The sequence below is a fragment of the Perca flavescens genome, chromosome 12 (genome assembly GCF_004354835.1).
Source record: "Perca flavescens isolate YP-PL-M2 chromosome 12, PFLA_1.0, whole genome shotgun sequence".
NCBI classification, from domain to species: Eukaryota; Metazoa; Chordata; class Actinopteri; order Perciformes; family Percidae; genus Perca; species Perca flavescens.
The window spans coordinates 664,437-687,041 of NC_041342.1; the positions used below are offsets into that span (position 1 = coordinate 664,437).

General features: G+C 40.8%; 1 protein-coding gene across 5 annotated transcripts in view; it reads left to right on the forward strand.

Moving 5' to 3' along the window:
* Positions 1-1,486: 1,486 nt before the first annotated feature.
* The window catches only part of LOC114565128 (nuclear receptor coactivator 2), a 57,724-nt gene continuing 36,605 nt past the window's right edge, over positions 1,487-22,605 (forward strand). For 4 of the 5 annotated variants that reach the window (XM_028593000.1, XM_028593003.1, XM_028593004.1 and 1 more), the window contains exon 1: positions 1,487-1,629. The gene's annotated coding sequence lies outside the window, so the exon portion shown is untranslated. Of the gene's footprint in view, positions 1,630-16,327; positions 16,520-22,605 lie in introns of those variants that run through there. The other variant, XM_028593001.1, reaches the window with a different exon arrangement.

Genomic DNA, 22,605 nt, shown 5'->3' on the forward strand with positions numbered 1-22,605 from the left:
AGGGCCTGGGTTCGAGTCTGACCTGTGGTGGTTTTCTGCGTGTTTTCTCCCTCTCTCCCCCCTTTCATGTCTGAACTGTCCTATCATTAAAGGCAGAAATGCCCATAAAAATAATCTTAAAAAAAAAAAAAAACATAATCCTAAACAGCTATTTGATTGGTGAAATGACCATTTTATCAGTGGAGTTTGGTACACAACCCTGTCTTTTTTCCTCTTTCTTTTTTCCTCCTCTTCCTCTCCTTCAACCTCTGATTGCATTTGATATCTGTAGCCTTTTTGGACTTTGGCAACTGATGGATGTCTTTTACCTTAAGAATAACCGGGGTAATAGACATATGAATTAAGAGGTGGTAGTTATTAACATTTAGTCTGCCAAACTTAATTAACAGACCCCAGGGAAGAAGGTACAGCGGGGTGGGGCCACTATAGGATAAAGAAATCCAGCTGAGAGTAGAGTCCAAAATCTATCCAGACCACCATTTGGATTTATTTTTCTCTTCTGCTGTACCCCTTCTTAAAACTTCCTTTATCTCTCTTTGTCTGTTTTCAGTCTTTATAATTAAGCACTTGTTCTAGAAATGCTACAAGTGTTGTCATTTAGTCACTAGGGGGCAGTCTCTGCTAATATATGTAATGGGGCACGACATGAACAGTAAATTAAGATAATTTACACACATATTGCAACATATGGCAGACGTTACAACTATTTTTTATTTGTTAAAAAATAAATGTAAAGAATGTGAAATGGAAAAGATTGTTGAAAAATATTGAATGGCCTACAACATTTTACTGTGATTTGCTGTTGTATTTCTTTCTGGTCATGAATGAGAATAATTGTGTATTTGTGATAATTATTAGATCATCCTGAGGGGGATAACTCATGGTAATGGTTATATATCAACTATGAAACTCATGAATAAAAAACAGCATTTAACAGCTGCATATGTTCTCCACCAAATCATCTCGATGACCCAGAATTATGAGTAATAATCAGACCTACTGCATGAACATTTGACCTGTGTCGTTTTCATATTGACTAACAGCTCTGATGCCATAAATACAGGAAGAGTCTTTTCTGTAGGCTTTTTTTTTATATATAAACTGTTCAACATCACCACTTACAGTAAAGAACTACAGTGCATGTATTGTGCAGCACAGACACTGTAAATCATGATTTGTTATTTTTTTTCTCAGGGTGCCTTAAAAACACATGGCCACACTGCAATAAAAATAACAGAGTAATTAACTATTGAGAACAACATCCATTCTATATATGTGGCCTAAAGTTTCAGTTTCAAAATCAACAATTGATTTTCTTTTAAACTATTTCATCTGTCACAAATGAAAAAACAAACAGTATTTTAGGTTAGGTAAAAGAGCTGGAGAGAGAATTGTAGAGAGACAGCCAGCTCTGTAGTGTGGTAATGAGATGAGTGGTGGTGATGGAGGGGAAGGGAGGGAGGGGGTCTACTGGTAAAGAGAAACAGCCGAGGAGCCTCTGAGCCACAGGAACATGGCGGCCTCGGCCCTGGACGCCGCTGCTGCTCCGTCCCGCTGGCGCTGACCGACAGCTCACCGACTACACCGAGACGGCCGGACTGCACGTACCTATGGCTTCTCAACTCTCAGGTAAGTTTCTTGTCATTCTCTTTACACCCTCCCCCACTATTCCTGCTATATCCCCAAAAAAAAAAATAGAGATAATATTCCTGAAGGGGCTTGTGTAAAGTGTCTGGATCAGTTTCTATCAAGGTTATCATACTTTATGGTTCACGTTTCCTCTCAATAACGCCGCGACATTACCGTTATGACATTTGTATGGTGTTATGAAAATATATTATAGTGTTTACTAACGTCAGTTGTGCCCGGGAAATAACGTTAGAATCGACCGGTATTTACCTTGCAGTGTTTAAGCCTCTGTAAAGAAGTGTTAGATAGCGAGTGGAAACCATGGTGTAAACATGGAGACTTGTCGGTTAGGGTTAGTGACTGACAGCTATCCGTAGGCTACCGAACCTGGCTTTTAGGCGAAATGATCGCTAGATAGACGGATAAAAATGTGCCTGTTCCACGTCGTCAGGTCTTAAGTCTTTTGGTGAAAAAAGTAAACGCTGATATTGATATGCTGGTGTTTGTCTAACGGGTTCAAACAGTGTATGGTATATCTGCACAAATCCCCCCAACGGGACTTTGCTGTTGAACTTTACCAGTTAGCTGTTAAAAGCCCTTCCTTATCAACAGCGACAACTGCGAGCTGGACCGTGGACGTTCAGCTACAGCCTGCTGTTGTCGTTGTACAATTTCACGACCCCAACATTTAAGCACAGGTTGATTTTCGAGGTTTTTTGGGACTAAGTTAAACATAGTAGTTGCATTGTGAAATGTTTGACTTATTCCCGGTTCATATATTGCTCGGACTTCCTCAACCAACTCAAGCGTCAAGTGGAATAAAAAGTATAGTCCCGTATTTTGTTTCAAAATAAAACACCAATTGATTTTTAATTCCAATTTATGTTAATTACTTACATTTACTCATACGTTATATTAAATTGCGATTAACCCAGTAAGTTTTTGATTGATTGATAGTTTGCCATGTAGCATGTTATTGTGTAAAAGCTGTCATCCTTTTCAAATCAAATGTAAGCTATCACAGGACTGTTTATTGAGGTAACCCCATTTCAAGAGTTTCAGCCAGATGCGTAACTAGCAGGCTAGTTGTAGACACGAAACCTGTATTTGTAATCCCAACATGTATTATAACTATATCTGACTTGAATATTTTTGGTATTGTAGTTTTTTTAATACTTTAATAGTTATATTTTGAAGAGTAATTTTACCAGCTTCCGGTTCTGATTCTGTTCATTCTTGTCAACTCGACACAGTTTATCGGTCGTTCTTGGCAGATATGAAGAGGCCTGTTTTATACAGTGTATGGACGAGACGCATCTCGCTATAACATTTATTATAATGTATAAAAATGTATCCTGAAAAAATTTAACATTTTGAAATGAAGCGTGATTTCCCAATGGAGGGGGGTGGAAGAAACAGGTGGCTCACAGTATGCTGAGAAAAATATACATTGCAGAGATATAGCTGGACAACAATTGACCTAAAATGCATTTCTATCAATTATGTCATTCAAGTTTTTGTTAAAGGAGCCCAGAGTCTTTGGTTCACTATGGTTGACAAAGCTGTTGATAATCTGCATAGAAAGCCTGCATGGGGTGTCAGCTGCAGGGCTGTGGTTTAATGTGCTGCACACGTTTCTACTGAATAGAAATCCAGCGCAGGTTAAACCTTATGGTGTAACAGTCAGGTACAGTAGGCATTTGCCATTGTTCAGGAATTTGTCCATATTTGCTGTTGTGCTGGTATGTTATTGTAGAGAACCTGTACGTTTGCCTACCTGATAGGTACCATCAGACTCCTCTGGATATGTTATCTTTGACGGCTGGAACCATGATGTTTTTTGGCTCTTTTAAGCTTATTTGCTTTTTCCTGCGCCCCAAAGTGAACTTTGAAAAGGATTGCAACATGTACACCAGGTTACCAGGTTCTGTGCTTATCCTCCGTCTCTGAGAGATAGGCCTAGTTTCTATTTTTTCTGCTCAAAAGATCAAGGGTGTTTTCATGCTGTTTGTGCATCTGCACAGTTCGGTATCTTAATACACACATTGTGCATGCTTGTTTTTGATGTCTGAGGATCTCAGATTTGTTTCTGTTGTGGTTTTGTTGCTGCTTTATTACAGTTTGGTCAACTCAGCTGTAATGCACCAGGACAGTGTTAGGACCTGGTCTTTGGAGTAGCCGTGTGTTTATATAATACCAGTTTAATGTCTTTTCAGTAGTAAGCTGATGGGAAAGGCTTGATAAGCCAGATGTGCTTGTGTGGGGGGGGATGATGATGGAGATTCAATGACAAGTTTGAGGAAAGATTCGGAGGGCCTCAAGCGGGACCAACGCACACCACAGACACGCTGAGGAAACCCAATGAGAGAAAAGACTGTTTCGACGTAAAAGATTTAGCTTTCTTGTTTTCCCACCAACAGTCTTTTGTAAATACACCTTTTTAAAACAATGTGAACGAACACAACGAGCAAACGCTGGGGCTGGCCATGCCCAGAGAGAGACAACGCACAACCCCTTTTAGAATTAGGGAAGACCTACACTCACTCAGGCAAGTTAGTCTCCTCCTCATGTTCAACGTGACACATAGGGACAAGGAGACCAGGGGATTAGTGTTACCGGCTAAGTTAACCTTTTAGCACTGGTGTTTTGTTGTGTAACGAGCCCGGTTAGCTTAAACATAACCCATAACAATAATGATTTGTCTGGTTAAATATCAGTATGCTTCAATACCAATCCAATGCCAAAATTACCTGCAGCAAGAGTGCAGGAATGTACATAAGACCATGATCTTAGATTGGTAGCTTGCCCAGTGAGGGCTCCTTAGTGGCTTGAATTCATTAAACCACGTGATGGCTCAAATAATTCCCTGACCAATGACAGCAGCAGCAGCAGCAGGAGGAGGAGGAGGAGGAGGAGGAGGAGGAGGAGGAGGAGGAAGAGGAAGAGGAAGAGGAGGAAGAAGAAGAAGAAGAAGAAGGAGGAGGAGGAGGAGGAGGAAGAGGAAGAGGAAGAAGAAGGAGGAGGAGGAGGAGGAGGCCTGACTGTGCAGTCTCTATAGCATGTTTTCTACCAGGTCTTATCCTCAGCAAGCTCATTTTTAAAACCATCATCATTGAATCCTTCAATCCGTCAAAGAGATTTCATGTTTGGTTCCTAACTCCCACTCTGCTAGTTTATCTGCTATCTCCCATTTACTCTTATTTAACAAGGTGTGAATGTGTAATGGCTGTTTTACAGTAGCCGCAGCCAAGCTGGCCAAGATTTATAGTGCGCGAGCAGACGTCATGCACCACTATTTATTTATTTTTATTTTTTTCTGCGGCGCGTGACAAAGCGGAAACAGGAAGCATGGGTGAGCTCCTGGGCAACGTGATGCCAGGACTCTCAGAGTGACTGCAAGTAGGGGTGGGCGATATATATCGTCTACGATAATATCGTCATTGTTGTGTTAACGATGTGCAAATTGGCATTATCGAGTATTTAAATTACTTAGAAAAACACTTCAAAACACGCATCGGAATGCTACACATTCACTAATGTCAACAAAGATGGCGGCGCGTGATTGTGCAGCTCTAGCTCTCCTGTCAGTGTATATTTATACAAGTACAGCCACACTGACCTAATCAATATAGGACTACGATACAACACAGCCGTTACGAGAGCCTTCCAGGCGGCTCATAGCATCCCGGAGGACACAGCCAGACCGGGCGCTGCAGGTTGTTGTTGGCAGCTAGCAGGCTGAGCTAGCTACTGGCAGGATCAAGACAAGAACTCTGGCAAGACCAGAGGCGGAGGACTGCATTTTTGTGCAGAATGAATGGAGTACCAGCTGCAGGATCGTTGCTCAGCACGGCTCACCTGACCTGAAGCCCTGTCGGTAATATACAGACCATTTTATTTACCACGAAAACAGCACACTATCGTCTACATAGCCCCCGATGCTAACGTTAGCACAAGTTTGGCTCACTGCTAAGCATAGGGAACAAACTGCAGCGTGATCACCTGGAGGAGATACATATTGTAGCAGGGGACTTTAACAAGGCGTCCTTAAAGTCTGTACTCCCCAGGTTTTTCCAGCATTTAGATTGTGTTACTAGAGGGAAGAACACACTAGACCATGTATACTCTAACATCAAGAAAGATACAGAACTGCTCCTCTCCCTCACCTGGGCCAGTCAGATCACATCCAACTCCTGATCCCAGCATACATCCCGGTCAGAAGGACTATACAGCCCAGTAGAAGGACTATCAGAACCTAGTCTGACATTACAGCAGAGGTGTACAACTGAAAATTGACTCAGAGTTCAATGTTCCTACCCTAGTTATATTAGTATTTTATGTCTTTGAATAATTTTTACTTGAATACTTACATTTTAAAGAAAATAAGAACAGTTTTCATTCAACATTGTGCCCATTATTATCATCGGTGATTAAGTAACTCAGACTTTTAAAAACACATTTCTAAAGGATGTCGTCTAATTATCGTCAAAATCGCCAAAAATATCGAGATATTATTTTTTTACCATATCGCCCACCCCTAACTGCAAGTCTCTCTGGTAAACTTACTGGGTTAAGATGAGGGGCCCTATCTTGCACTCAGCGCAATAGCCTTTGTACACCGACGCATGTATCATTCCTATTTTGCACCCGACGCACAGAGGACTTTTCCCTCCACAGACGCACGTCAGTAAATTAGGGAATGTATTGGCGCTCCCGGGGGCGGTTCAGTGAAACGAGGAGGCGTGTTCAGGCGCAAACGTTCCCCAGTGCTATTTTACAGTTTCAGAAAAGAATTCCGCCACTGACCTGGAAAAACCTGGTCTAAAGTCAGTAGCGCGTTATTCAGATGCTATTTTAGGGGCGCATGCTTGGCCATAATGTAGCGTGTGCACAATGTTCAGTACAGTCCTCAAAAAGTCCCAGCATTCTTTGTGGCTTGTTGTGTTTTACACATTTCCATGAATCATGGATGTGTTGATGACATAAATGAGGAAATATTAGAGGACTTAAGGAGACGTGATGTTGAACTACAGTGGGATTGGACACTCCGGCGGGATCTGGTCTGGCGATGTGCTCCTGATGGAGCGGGTGGACGGAGATGGAGTGGGGGGAGGAGGAAGGGGCACAACAGGAGCAGGTGGTGCGTTTGGAGGACCCCGCTCCATGGCTGCAGCAATCCTCTCCAGACTTGAGGAGATGCCCCGAGAGGCCACAGCAACATCGCCACCCGGTCAAGACGGCATTTATTATTTGCCGCATCCCGGACAGCTCCCGCTGGCGTACGCCAGGCAAATCCACCGTTATAATAGCAATCCGCCATGGGACAAGCACGCCTGCTCTTAAAGGGAATGTGAGATGACGCTCTGATTGGTTTATTGCACGTTACGCCCAAACCACACCTAGCTACTTCAGACCAACCCATTTAGATTTGCGTCGGGCGCAAGACTCATTAATCCCGCCGGTATCATAGCAGCAGCGCCCAAGACCCGCCCACAAAGCTACTTGCGTTTCATACTTGCGTTTCAGATCGTTAAAATAGGGCCTGAGTTCTTTTATGGTGAATGAAAGGCTCGATCCCACCAAGTAGCTCATCCAATCAGATCAAAGCATTGACGTCAATGCTGCTGCCAGTTCTGCCGTTGTTTACCTTTTTCTTCTTCTTCTAGTCCGTAGAAAGAGCAACGTCGGTAGCCTTTCCTCATTAGCGCCGCCTCTGTTCAGGAGAAGACTGCAGCTAGTGTCGGGACCACCACGCGGGTAGAAACAGTTAGGGCAATTCCATGACGTCACATTTGCGCGCACCAGCTGGGCTGCGGCTATAATGCTATGTATAACGACCTTAAGTCTGTGCTAAACTCAACTGTGTTTGTTTATGTCTGGCTCTTCTCACCAACTTATCACACACACACACACACACACACACACACACACACACACACACACACACACACACACACACACACACACACACACACACACACACACACACACACACACACATACATGCACACCCATGTCATGATTCCTCTGAAAGCCTCCTGTAGTGCCTGAACACCATAATTACTGTAATATTCACCCAACAAGAGTTATAGTGGATGTGCATATGACAGTAGCAGGTTCCCTCTCTAAACTGCAGTACATTGGGTCACAGTTTTTTGTACATATTCTAAAGTTTGATAAGCTGGTACTTTTCTTCAGAAGCAGTAAATTGCTTTAAGTCTAAACCGCAGTATTTCTGTGACTCAAATGTAATCATTAACTCAAAGTCTTGATTACATGAGAGGCTCAACATGGGGCTGACAAACACCACAACAGCTGTTCTATACACAGCACTTTTATTTTTGTAATTTAAATATTTCAATGATTATATTATAATTACACTTCAAAAACAGCAGCCGCACTGATATCACTGCTGACATACTAGGCAGGGTGATGCAGCTGACATATACAGTAGCTACACTGCACTCACTTAAGATATACTGTATCACCACTTTGATCAAATGTGCAGGGAATATTTCTTGGTCATAGCACAGTGTGTAGACTAGCAGTGCTGTATTATATATCATAGCATCAAGACAGCACCGTTTCTATTGGCCAATATGAATTTACAGGTCAATGGTCAACAACGATGGACACTGTATGCCATCATGTAAATGTGATATATTACAACTTATGTCAGAAACGTCCCTTGACTTTAGGTTCCCGCTTTGAATTCTGACTCTCAGGGCTGTTACAGAAAGTTTGAGTTTCTGAAATTGAAAAAATCTCTGAAAGGCAGCACAATATTAAACTTCTGTTACATATCAGACCTAATTTTTAAAGTGCTTTTATAAGTTAAAACAAACCGCTTTGCAGCAGTCCACAGGGCCTTCCTATGTGCAAACTGTAATGAAAGCTGTGCAGGGTTGAAGCAGCCCACCTGTGAGCCAAGTCTAGCAGGTTGCATAACAAGTGCTAATTTGGTTAGCTAGAGCTGACGGCGGCAGTGATTCTCCAGCACTGTGACAGCAGAGCTGAGTTAGAGAAAGTCCACAGGCCTCCAGCTGGATAATACAAGCTAATAGCATAACAAGCTTTTGCAGAACAAACATAGGCTGTGGCCAGAGCTAATTGTGATGGTCATGACCGCTTTTTGGCGTCAAGACGATGTTGCTAAGATGACCGCGAGGAGACTGAGCAGTCAGTAGTATTCTTGTGGTTATTGCAGCCAAAAGTCATAATAATGCTTAATTTTAATAATCCAATATTCAGTCTGATCCAATTTCACATTGTAGGCAATTTGTTGAATTAGGAAGTACTCTTGAAGCTTGTAAACTTCAATCTGCAGACAACTTTTTCCACATTCAAAGCAGCTTTGACATTGACACGAGCATGTTTGTTTTAATGCAGCATCACACATACAGTAGCCTGTGTGGCAGAAGGGTGCAGCATGCTGTGAGGCGTTTAAGGATAAAGGACGGTGGTAAAAAATCAAACAGGATTTAGCCGAAGCCAGACTAATCTCTGAATGACTCTTATTTTCATTATTAAGGAGTCCGAGTATGACAAAGCTCACTCCTTCCAAATCTGATCAGCACGTAGTGCGAACCTGTGTCATGCAAGATGATTAGTTGATCCAACATACTGTGGGAAAGTTTGGGTGTGCATTTTAGCACAGTACTGCCATATGTGATCTTCCAGCAGAGCGTAGGAAAAATTCCACTTCAAAGCACTTAATATTGTTTTCCATCTCACCATTGTCACTGGAATGGAATTGATTTCCGTTTACTGATTTCTTAAGCGTTGCAAAATGTACCACTGCTTTCTTGTACCACCAACCAAGTATAAAAAAACACAGTCATCCAAACGTGTCCACAAGACACCTGTGTATGCTCGCTAACGTGTAGCCCGGAGACAACCAAGGCAGAGATCATTTGTTGACATGATAGTCTATATCCACGACGATTGTTCAGGTGCCGCCGGATATCCGTCCCCTTCCTCTTTCTTTGTGTTGGCGTTCTAACCTCCGGTGGATTTGTGAGGACTATGGTTAACTGCTCCTCAGATCTCTGCAGGGTAAATCCAGACAGCTAGCTAGACTATCTGTCCAATCAGAGTTTTCTGTTGCACGACTAAAACTACTTTTGAACGTACACATTTTCCTTCCTGATGTGTCCAGGGCTTAGCGCCGCCCAAGACGATTGTGATTGGTTTAAATAAATGCCAATAAACCAGAGCACGTTTTTCTCCCATCCAGGAATGCTGTGTGGACTAGCCAGACCTTCCTCCACAGTGCTTCGAAGGAGGGTGCTAGACTATTGACATGATGACCGCTAAGAATGGTGTATGGCAGGGGTCTTCAATGTTTTTTTAAGCCAAGGACCCCTTAACTGAAAGAGAGATGGAGCAGGGACCCCCTAGTACATATAATTTATAAAATGAAGTTTCATAATAAACTGGATCTACAATGACATGTAGGGCAGCCTAAAGCCTTTATACATACCTTTGTTGCATATAATACTAAGCTATTAAAATAGCCTAATAATTGTTGGCATGATTTATAAATCATGTTTGTAGCAAAGTGAATCCTTAGGATTAAATGTATCTGTGGATTGAATTAGTGACCACCTAGGCCAGCAAGCAGTGGGGATTTATATTATCTTATAATATGTTGGATTCATGTTAAGACTTTTTAATTTCTGAAAAAACTTTCCAAAATTAACAATAATTTGGAGGCCCCCCCTGACTCTAAGGATCCCGTAGGGGTCCCGGACCCCCTTGTTGAAGATCCCTGACATATGGGACATCATTCATATTCTCTAATGTGATGCATGTACAGTAAATAGATTTATGAGCATTGTGATGGGAAATGAGATAAATGTAGAATCACTGGTGTGTTGTTTTGCAGATGGAGCATCCTTTGGAAAAGTGTAGTGTGGTTTGTGTATGGTGATGGACTTTTGATTCTGGCCGGGGATTATGAGACTGTGATCAACTTCTGTTATGTGGTCATACAGTAAAGCAGCTCTGAGCTAAGTGTAGCCGTGGTTCTCTGTGTTACCATAGAGCTGCTTAGTAACGCACATTAATCACAGCCAGGAAGTAGGCCATCTCTCTGTGTCTCTCATTGACTTTCTGTTCTGTAGTTCTCTTACACGTGTGTGTGTGTGTGTGTGTGTGTGTGTGTGTGTGTGTGTGTGTGTGTGTGTGTGTGTGTGTGTGTGTGTGTGTGTGTGTGTGTGTGTGTGTGTGTGTGTGTGTGTGTGTGTGTGTGTGTGTGTGTGTGTGTGTGTGTGTGTGTGTGTGACAAAGCCTCATATGCAAATAATTACCAGTGAACTCTCCATCACTAACAACCAAATTAGGTCTCCAACATGAACCATTATTATGGCTGTGTATGTGTAAATATGTGTGCATGGGTTTTTCCTCCCTCAGGTTAAAAAAAAAGTCGGGGTGGAAGTCCACTAAACCTAAGGACTTATTTATTCTTCAAAACAAAATGTATTTGTTTTAGGACTGGGCTATATTGGCAAAAAATGTGATCACGATATATTTTCCCATTTTGATCGTTATCGATATTTATCACAATATAATTTTTTTGCTGATTCTGCCCGTTCAAAGTGCATACTGACTTAAGCCTCAAGATCCTGGAAGTTTAATAACACTATAGATTATAGTCTATTTACATATAAAATAAAAAAAACATGCCTTTACAATATTGAGCACACTGTTACATTATATGGTTCCCCTCTGGTCAACAGAGCATAAAATAAATACAGTCATCTTCCAATGACTTTTTCCTTTTTAGTGTCTGCAAAATAAACTAGTGCAAACGAAGTGAGTGGTCAGTTTTCTTTTGATTTTGAAACAACCTTAAACTACTTAAGCAACATATGAAATGTAAAAAACTCCTGCCAAGAAAGCATCTTAAAGGTGTAGCACAAAACCAGACAAAGTAAAGCAGTGCATGTGGTAACAAGCATCTTTTGCTATAATACAATAAGAAATAGTGCTCTTTATATTTTTGCTCCTTTTTAAATGTCTTTCATATGGGGCAATGGTTGTTTTGGTACAGCAGCAACAGCACAGCTAATGCTGCAGACTAACGTTACGTGTGTGTGTGTGTGTGTGTGTGTGTGTGTGTGTGTGTGTGTGTGTGTGTGTGTGTGTGTGTGTGTGTGTGTGTGTGTGTGTGTGTGTGTGTGTGTGTGTGTGTGTGTGTGTGTGTGTGTGTGTGTGTGTGTGTGTGTGTGTGTGTGTGTGTGTGCTTTATTTGCATCCCTCCCCCCTTTTTCAGCCTTAACTGTCGATCTCCAGAAGCCCATTCTGAGCTGTCTACAGTGAAATGTTCTTTGGAGAGCTGTGTCTTCTTTCATCAGGAAACACAACTTTTCGGACAAATTAATCTTAACTCAAGCTTTTCCTGAGCTTTTAACCACATCTCACTATCTGAAGAATATTCAAGTCCTGAGAAAATAGAAGATCCAAAGACAACCTCTCTTTCCTGGGATTATTGTTGAAAAAACTAAATGACTGTTACAATTTACTGCTTTGCACAAACTGAGCTGAATCACACAGCCACACTGTCTGTCATTGTGGGTGCAGGAAAAACATTGGACTTGCATGTGTGCTTGGGCAATTAACATAGCAGTTGGGTAGAGATCAGCTGTCCACCCCTTTCTCACACAGACACACACACGCACAAATGCACACACACACACGTGTAAACATACGCAGCTATCTCTCAGTGGTGGCAGGTGCATGTGTAAGTGTTGTGTAGTTTGAGTCCACTGTGTCCAACTGCCTGGGAAGGCAGCTCTCTAACTCGTGCACACATACACACACACTAGGGGGAAGAGCCAGCAGATGTCTCAGATTTGGCCGCTGACCTAAAAAACTCACTTCTTCTTTTTTACTACTTTACATTTGGTCCTCTTGATTACAATAACACTTACACACACACACACACACACACACACACACACTTTGCATTTTAAACATCAGTGTATCATTATCAAAATGACTGTTATGCCTTGGTAAAATCCCTGTAGAAAAACAACAAACCATGGGGCAGACATGTTGTGGCCTGTTTTTTTTTTTTTCTGTCAAAATGCTCCCTGAAGGGCGCCCGGATTGCTCCGTTGGTAGAGTGGGTGCACATATTTAGAGGTTTACTCCTCGACGCAGCGGCCGGGGTTTGACTCCGACCTGCGGCCCTTTGCTGCATGTCATTCCCTCTCCCTCTCCCCTTTCATGTCTTCATTTGTCCTGTCAAATAAACGCCTAAAATGCCCCAAAAAATAATCTTAAAAAAAAAAAATGTTCCCTGAAAATATGCACATTCAATTTGGTGGAAAATGATTAACACGTGTGTGTTGCCCGTCAGGCTCTGGCTCAAGAAAGAAGTTTTGGTGTGGATCTTGCGACATGACACTGATTTCTAGTCCTTTTGACTGCGTAGAAAGGACCGTCCTTGATATTGTCAGATTTCAGGATAAGGCATTTAGGTGAAGACCTCACTAATGTATGAGTGTTAGCGAAATACAAACCAGAAATAGCAGTAAGAAGGGTCAAAGTCATAGTAACCTTTCTCGCAAAACCTTTTTATCAGATGAAGAGGGAAGAAGACGTGGGAGAGAGGATGTGATTCACTGAGGAGGACTTGTGACGTGTGATATTTCCTGAAAGAATGACTTTTCAACCAATGACATGAGACAAGGTGAGGTAACAGAGTGACTGACATCTAGTGAGCAGGTAGTCTCTTTCAGTGTCTTTGCTCGAGGGCACAGCAACAGGACATTTGATCTGACTCGTCAGTAGAGAAGATGTCAATATGAACAACATGAAAATAAAAGTTGATTATACTGTAAAAGGCTTCTTAGAAGTATGATTCAATAGCACTACTGTAGAGGGATCCAAGCAGGTTTCTGCATCAGCTCAGCTGTTCAAGGAAAGTGAGACAAATAGTTTTCTGAAATGGAATGTTTGTGAACGTGAACCGAAGCCAGTGGGAACTGGATGAACCTGGACCAGCACCACACTGGCCCGGGTCATCCTCACAGTGTGAAAAAGGCACTGAGAACTCTCTGAATGGTCCTCCCAGGCAGGGTCAGTGTCTGGGAAACGCAGCAGGTTCTCTTGTTATTGTGGGCAAGACCGGGACTTCCAGCATAACCAGAGGGTGATGTTTAAGGTGAAATTCTGCTAAATTATTTTACACTGTAAAAACCCAACAGCATATAAACACGCACTTACATACATTTGATCCTGGGTGTATGACGCCTAGCTGGACTCGATGACGGACCGACTCCCGTTGTGCAGTGATAGGCTACGGCTCACCAAACCCTGGAAACTGAACATTATTCATACACTTGAGCATTTCATTATTATCTGCATGAATCCATTCAGTATTCACTACTATCAAAGTGAGATTACTGGTCTCGGAAAGTACTACTCAGCCTGTGAAAACAGTTTGTGAGAAAATAAGCGATAACTAACCCTAACCCTAAAAAACAGAAAGCCTGCTTTACAATCTGGGAATGCAGAATTCGAAACCCATCTTCACATTTACATCTTCTGACTAAATCCCCTTTTAACATATTAATCATTATTCTTGTTTTATGTGTCTTACAGAGAGGACTGAATGATGATGCATGTTTACCCAGGATGCTTTGCATATGAGGGAAGACCATTTAACTATGATAAATAAATGTTTTGTTTTTGCTATTTTAATATATATTCTTTGCTTTTATGTATCATGACCAAATGCATATAAGCTGGGGAAGCGGCACTCCAAACCCACCATTCTCTGTTCTTAGTTTACCATTTTATTTCTTAGGCCTAAGATCAAATGAATGAAGTAATGTTGGTGTTCTGTGTGTCCCAACTTTAGGGTCGTGACCCCCCACATGGGAACACTTAATTAGTGGAATATAAATCATTAACTTGTACAGAATCTGTGTAGATGTTTTTTTGATGTAGAGTATAATCAACATTCAGTTTCACATGACAACTTGCATTATAGCATATGCAAAATGCAATGTTTTACTGCACAGCACCACAGGGCTCATCAGCCTATGTGATTGGGAATTCTTAAAATGAGTGTGGGGTCACATAGAAATATGATAATCCGAGGTAGAAGAGGTGGGGTTAAGGGAACGTTGGAACTAAATGTGACTACAGGAAGATCAAAGGTTGAGAAACCCTGATAGGGTTTAAACAGTGAAGCTTAAGAAACGGGTTCCCTATAACTGCAATGTGTGTGTGTGTGTGTGTGTGTGTGTGTGTGTGTGTGTGTGTGTGTGTGAAGCACAGCTGCTTCCACCAATGCTTAGAGCTTTTGTCATTTTTAAAATTACCTCTCTCTCACTCTCACTTTCACTTGTGTTTTCTGCCATCTCACTTAGTATGAGGCTTGTTATCCAAACAGGGACAAGGGTTATTATGTTAGTGCTGGATGTAAAGTAACAGGTTTTCTCATTTTCTCTCAGTCTTTCCCTGAGTCACTCATCGCCTCTACTGTCTCTGACAGACTTTCATTTGCTTTCATTTTTATATACAAGGTGGTAGTGTAGATGCATTATATGGCTACCATGACTGGACACCCCTGTCTTTGGTCTGAAATTGTTTCATGGTTCGGGCTAGACCCCTATTTCCAGTGAGGGGAAATTTTAATGGTACATACTTTTAGACAGTGCTTTCAACTTATTGACAACAGTTTGGTAAAAACCCTTTCTTGTTTCAACATGACAATGCCCACGTACACAAAGCAAGGTTCATAAAGAACGTTTCTTTTCCTCTTTGGTGTGGAAGAACGTGAGCCCTGACTTCAACCACCATCCAACACATTTGGGATGAACTGGAAGTGGAACAAATCCATGCAGCCAGGTTCCAACATTTTGTGGGAAGCCTCCCAAGAGAATGGAGGCTGTTACTGTATGTCAGCAGATTAATGCCACAACCATGTATGGGTATATTTGGTCAGGTGTCCATATACTTTTGGCCATATAGTGTATGTTATTATTATATCCTAGAATGAGCCACATATTACCATCTAATAATCAGTATGAAGGTATTTCTTATGTCAATATCAACACTATGCATAATGTGTGAACAATGGCAGTATCAACCACAAAACATGAAGAATTTGAGTTTTTTAAATGTCACCATATACAGGGTTCCTGCGGATCCTTAACAAGTCTTAACATGTCTCAAATTAAATTTCGTGAAATTAAGGTTAAATTTACTATAAATTTGCTGTAGGTAGTATTACATTTGCTGACCGTGATTTTAACATGACATGATTTTGTATACCTGCAACACAAATTAGGGTGTAATTACTAATATCTGTGTAAAAACATCATGAAATAATACATAGCACTGCTACAAAATGTAATGCAAGGCCAACATTTTAGAACAGCAGGTCATGTAAATCATTCAGTATCTAGAGGGAGTTTTTTCTACACATTGGCTAATAGGAGGGAGGAGTGTGATGTGGGAGGAGACAGGGAGGAGTGTGTGTGTGTCTACATGATGGGGGGAGGAGAGAGAGAGAGAGAGAGAGAGAGAGAGAGAGAGAGAGAGAGAGAGAGAGAGAGAGAGAGAGAGAGAGAGAGAGAGAGAGAGAGAGAGAGAGAGAGAGAGAGAGAGAGAGAGAGAGAGAGAGAGAGGATTTGTGGCATGTAGTTTGTCAGCTGTCATTAGGCGCAGATGACACACACACACACACAAAGGTAATCTTGCAGAGAAAAGAGGGGAAATACCAAACGAGTGTGTGTGTGTTTGAGTGGTGTGTGTTGTGCACTGCTGTGTTGACTGTGTGCATGGTGTGAAAACCAGTGCGTCCAACCGGCCGGCATGGGATGGTCGGCCGGCTCTGGACTGGTTATGGACTGGTTTAACCAAAGCAAAGGTAAGTGACCATCAGTCTCCTACTTTTTTCTTGTCTCAGTAACCCATTTAAAGGTCCATTCTGTAAGGTTTAACAGCAAACATTTAAGCTATATCTTTACTTTCATAATTGAAGTGTTTGAGTGAGTTTGTAGACGACTGTTTATGTGTAATACTCTGTGTTTACTAACCAAACTGAAGCTTAAAAAGCATTGCTAAACATTAATAACTCAAATGAAGTTGTTGGGCCCTGTGTTGAAACACCTGTCAGTCAGGGCCCACCCATGTGAGATAGTTGAGCCACTGTTTTGTTTGCTCTTGGAAGATTACATTTTAATAATCAATTCTTGGAAAATAAATGTTTATTTCCTTTCACGAACTTATTTCTTACATTTTATTACATAAATATCTTGATTATTATCAACCATAGAACAACATCTTAAGTTGTAGTATTAATTGTAATATTATCTTTACTGTATGTGTGTTATTACCAAGATGAGTTTGATGCTCACAGTATGTGAGACTATCTTCTTAGTCAGACTTGGACTTTGAGCTGTCATGTATTATTGTGTGTGTGTGTGTGTGTGTGTGTGTGTGTGTGTGTGTGTAAGACCAGTCATTCGTAACCACTCCCCCCAACAACACACACACAGAGAGTGCCCAGTCAGCAGGCCTGTAGCTGCTCTGTCACCTGAGGTCTAACCAGCCAACTGTTTACTCCGTTAGCTCTGCTTCAGTAACGACTGTTGTTGCACTCATTCAGAAAGCAGCACGTTCACTATGTGCAGCCAATGTCAAGAGAAATCTTAAGTATAGAACCGGCAACATTTTCACAGTTTTACAAAGTCAGTTGGTGAATGCAGAGTTTTACGATGACAAGTTCACAGTTTAGAAAAATATGGAGTTGGAAGCTTTTAATGTACCCAGTTAGTAAGGCGTTAGATCTGTGTTAATTATAGTTTACTTACAAAGATATCTACACAGGATAATACACCACATAAGATTTAATGTTGTTTGTTTTCAAATAACATCTGGAAAACATGACACATAGTGCAAGAACAAATCAATGCTTTGGTGCTTTTGAATGATTATTGCACAATGTGCCCTTGCAGACCAATGATAACTTCTAAAGAAACTAGATATGCGTCGTTGTTGGAAATACTGAGCAAAGTTTTTAAAGGCCCTTTTTTTTATAAACTTACTGGTATGAAATATTTCATATTCACACTGCAAAAACCGGATCGTTTTAGAAAGTGGCTCAGCTGTGACTGTATGTACATTTTCATGCTGACACTAGCTGTAGCTGCAGATAAGTCCATCGTGAGTTCAAGGTGCAGTTTGCCCCCCCGAGGCCAGTATAACAATGTGAAACTTCAGCAGTGGTTTTTGCTTTCGTTTTGTGTTGCTTTAAAGCTGTCACTCGTCTTCTCAGTAAATTGAACTCCCATCAGTTGAGTCATTATATCAGATACAACAAGCTTTATTGATATTGGACTTGTCAGTGTATTACAGGCTATCATGGCGTATTGTATTGAGGGGAAACTGAAATCTATATATATTTTTTCTGCATAAATCTGTAATATGTTACAATATTACAAAGAATCACCATCTGTCTTATTATTAGTCAAACTTTGTCAAAAGCATCATGAGTGTATTGTCAATAAGCTGATGCTGTATTGTTCCTGTACAGCCCCACTATAGACAAGGTTAAACCCTTTCATTTTCATTCCCTGAGACTTGTTGTTGTCCTTCATATGAAATTGTCCTAATCTGAGAAGATAGATATGAAAGCTGAGCTGAGAAGACTTCACGCTCAGGAGTTTGTGTCCACATTTGGCCACTGTTGAATGTTGTATGTAGAACAACACTTCAGCCGCTATACAGAGCATGACCAGAGACAGAGAGTGGCACTCTGATGATAAACAAAGCCCTCCCCCCTCTCTCTCTCTCTCTCTCTCTCTCTCTCTCTCTCTCTCTCTCTCACGTGTTGGATAATAGTACACATTCAAGAGTCCAGAGTTTAACCACTGGACCGATTTTGGACACAAATGTGGTTCAGTAGATTTTTGGTGTACAGTACCTCAGGGTGTGTTGTTAAGTTCCCTGGACTAACTCCATCAGATGTACACAGTTCTTGGTAATTGACGTGTTTGCTATTCTGCTAGTTTGACTTCTTTTCAGTGTGTACAATTTCGCATTTTGTGTGTGTGTGTTTGAGAGAGACTAAGTGCTAGTCTTATATGTGCCAATTGGTGCACATGGGGGGCAATTACATTTGGTTTGCATTTTTTTAATATGGAAGAGTATTGGTGATGTGTTTCTCATAATGTGCCTGTGTGTGCGTCCGTGTGTACTCATAATTGAGTTAGCATCTGGGCAGGCATGTTCAATGTTATTGATTCCGTTCTATAATCGATCGGGCTCCCCCCGTACATGAAGCTGCCCATGCAGAGTAATGAGCAGTAGGGCTTGTTGGACATGAGGAAAATATGGGATATGCGATAATGTTGTTAAATATTGCGATGATGATATTACTTACGATAAATAAACATGTAGTGTACTCCGTTCGGCTGCTTTCAGTATTCTGCTAAAATACAACAAATTGCTTGTTGGAAATCATTTCCAACATTCTTTTATTGAACAAATTGAACATTGAGTTGAATATGAAAGGAATGAGTTACATTTTAAAGTGCAGTTTTCTACTGAGATTTTATTTCAGCTAACACAAAACATTTTCGCAGTGTCTTTTGCAGTATGTCGCAGCCTTTCACAATGTGTTTATTGTGCCAATTGATATCGCGATGACAATAAAAATCCAATATATTTTGCAGACCTAATGAAGCCTGCAAACAGTTTATTTGAAGCCATCAAATCTTTGTCTCTTTTGATTCTGGTCCCATCTTTAATAATGCTGACGATCATTGCTCTGGGGTTTCTGCGCTGCACTTGACTGAGATCACCTTTGAATCAAAAGGCTGGTTTTCTTGGATTTTTCGTTGATGCAGCGTGAGTTTGCTCTTCTGGTTCTCTTTCCTCATTTTCCAAGGGAATTGTATACACAAAGGTTTGAAATTAATTTAGTATTACATTGTAGAAAACACATGTCCAGTTGGAATCATCATCCACATAATATGGATCATTTCTACTAAATTCAGTGATAACCGGTTCCTCATTTTTACTGTGGCTCCAGCAAATCTAAACATGATCACAAGATTCAAAATAAGAAAAGTAAAGAAAAGTAGACATTGTTTTTAATTAAACACTAAATCGTTCAAACTTTTACTTGTACTGTTATTCTGATACCAATTAGTCTGTATTTGTTGAGAGAAGGACTAGTGGGGTGGGGGGTGGCCGGTTTGCCAATAATCGGGTCAACGTGTACAGCTTGAATTTTACGGCGACTCACTTCACAGCACACAGAAAGGCGTTTGCTTTCCATTCCAGCACACCAGTGTCGGGAGTCTTTGGAGACTTTGACAGCAATTCATTAAAAAAAGGAGTGGGCTGCCAGGTGGCGAGGGGGGGTGTGGGGGGACTGCTTTGTTGTTATGATGACAAAATTTTAGATTTTAGACATAAATTAGTTGACCATCTGACAAACTCCTCCATTTCAGACATGAAAGTAAAATTTGAAAAGTCTCTAGTGTGTAGGTAGTGCGTGTTCAGCTCTACTGTCAGCTGTCAGCACAGACTGTATCATTTCACAGACAGAGAATCAACTGTTTTTACCTCAGTTGGTGAGTTAAACAGATCTTAGAGGTACAGATAATAAACTAAAGCATGCCTAAACATTTTCCTAGAAGCAATTCAAGTTCCCCAAAAACAAGTTGGCTGCAAACGATACTAACAGGCAAATATTTATTTTTTATATTTTTATTTATAAAGTATAGTTCATCCAATCAATAAAATAAATTTAAATTAATTAATGAATTACAAAATAGCTTAAATTAAAGTAATCCAGGTAAATTCAAGTACTCTACAAAATAAAATCAATAAAATAATAAAAAATAAATAAGCACAAGTAACACAAATTTCCAAACCTTTCTACTTGTTAATTGGTAATGGAGCTGCTGTTTGGCCCTTTTACTACGGTAACCATGCTTCCAATGAGAGGCCAGGGCTGGTCCTCCTCGTCTGGGTCGGCATTGGCGACGGTTGATTCTGACATTTTAGTTTTGCTACGACTGTAAAGCTAAGCCGTCCCGCTGCTGAGATTGAGTATGGTCACGTGACGAGCCTGCACAACTACGTTTGATTGGTGAAACCCAGTCACGTGGTAGAGCCTTTAGCGGAAGTCTCTCTCTCTCTGTCAAAATAAAACGTTAAAATGAGGCGTAGAGTACAGTTTCTTCTTCCCAAATCTACTCAAGTAAAAGTAAAAAGTATAGTGATTTAAAACTACTCCTAGAAGTATAATTTTTTCAAAAAACGTAGTCAAGTAAATGTAACTCGTTACTGCCCACCTCTGCCTGTTAGTGTTAGTTAGTTTGGTTAGCTGTTACACCAAGTTAAAGAATTGTTCCTTGCTGCCAGAGATGAGGAGTGCCTTCTACTTTGCAGCCTAACTGGTAACTTGTGTTTGCGCTCTTCATATTGAGTTAGTTTAGTTAAAACACTTTATTTGAAGTCCAATACGGTTTGTGAATACTTGCTGAGTCAGCTAATGTGTTTGCTTGGAATTAATGTACTAAGATGTGTATGTTTTTAGTAATTTTTAACAAAGGCTTGGGATTAATTTGCTTGTTTGTTTTTATAAATCTCAGGCTAATGTTTTCACATGTAGACTCCCAAAGACTCCCGACACTGGTGTTGGTATTTACTGTAATATGTTTTTTATTTTTATTTTGATGTTTGGTTTTGATGCACAAGTTCCAATGAATCCAAGACAATTTCCTCCAGCGAGAGACGACAAAGTAACCTTAAAGGGTAACTACCGTCACTATTTTCCTATGTTTTGTGTGTAGGTGACTGATAGGAACAACATCTTGAAGTTGGTCCAGTATTGAGCGTAAACGCTGTAACCGGCAGCCACAGACCGGGCTGCAATGTAACCCCATGGGGCAAATGTTCAGCGTCAATTTGGTCCACTAAAAGTGCTTTTTTTTGTCACTGACAGACTCAGATTAATATTCTAAGTGTCTGACAACATTATGGAAAGGATCCCTACAGAGATAGACCTTTAAAACCTCTTTGATACCTTTCTCTTTAACCAGAAACCGCAGCCCTAAACCCACCAGACTCCATTTAAATAAACAATACTTGTAGCGTGTATAGAGCCAACATATTTTCACATGTAAATCAGTAAACTATGTGTTTATTTCAACCAAAACTAGAGTTGTGATGTTTGGAAAAGTGGAAAGACGACCCAAATTGCCCTATTGCCCTATTACAGTTTTTTTGGATTGCTTAAGCACTATGTTGAAAGCAGGGACCGGTTTTTCAGAACACTACACACAATTAGCACAACCACACACCCAATCAGCAGAAGACCTCAGACCCTTTGCAAAATGAAACACTATACACTGATTTATAAAAAACATATTTTGTTACCATATGAAACGTGTGTGTTTCATATGATAACAAAATATGTTTATTTTATTTTTTTGTGACTTGGTTCAGTTTGAACCAGGTACACACTGCTGTTACTGACCTATAACACTTCTCAGTGATTAGAGTACTGTAAATGAAGTACACAGAGAACATGCAAATATACAATAAGTTCACCAAACACTACACAAGACCAGTGCTGCAGACTTAAAATATCATTCATTCCTCTCCAGATATCCAAATCAGTCAACATGGAGAATCACAACAAAACATGTATCAGTTTTAATACAGCTACTACACTAGTGTGCATAACACTGTTAGCTCAGCAAACAACAGACACACATAAAATACTGGATCCAGTGCAGGCTGCAATTACAGAAAATCTCTTTGCCTAGCTGGATCTAGCCAGAGAATTTCATCAACATCACAGACAATATCCTCATTGGCAAGACAGCATGGGAAGAACCGTCTTTACAGTAATCTCAAATCCATCCTTGTACAGCTGCAAGTCGACCTGTTCACTGGCATCCTCCATGGCCTCAATGAGGGGTACCTCTTCCT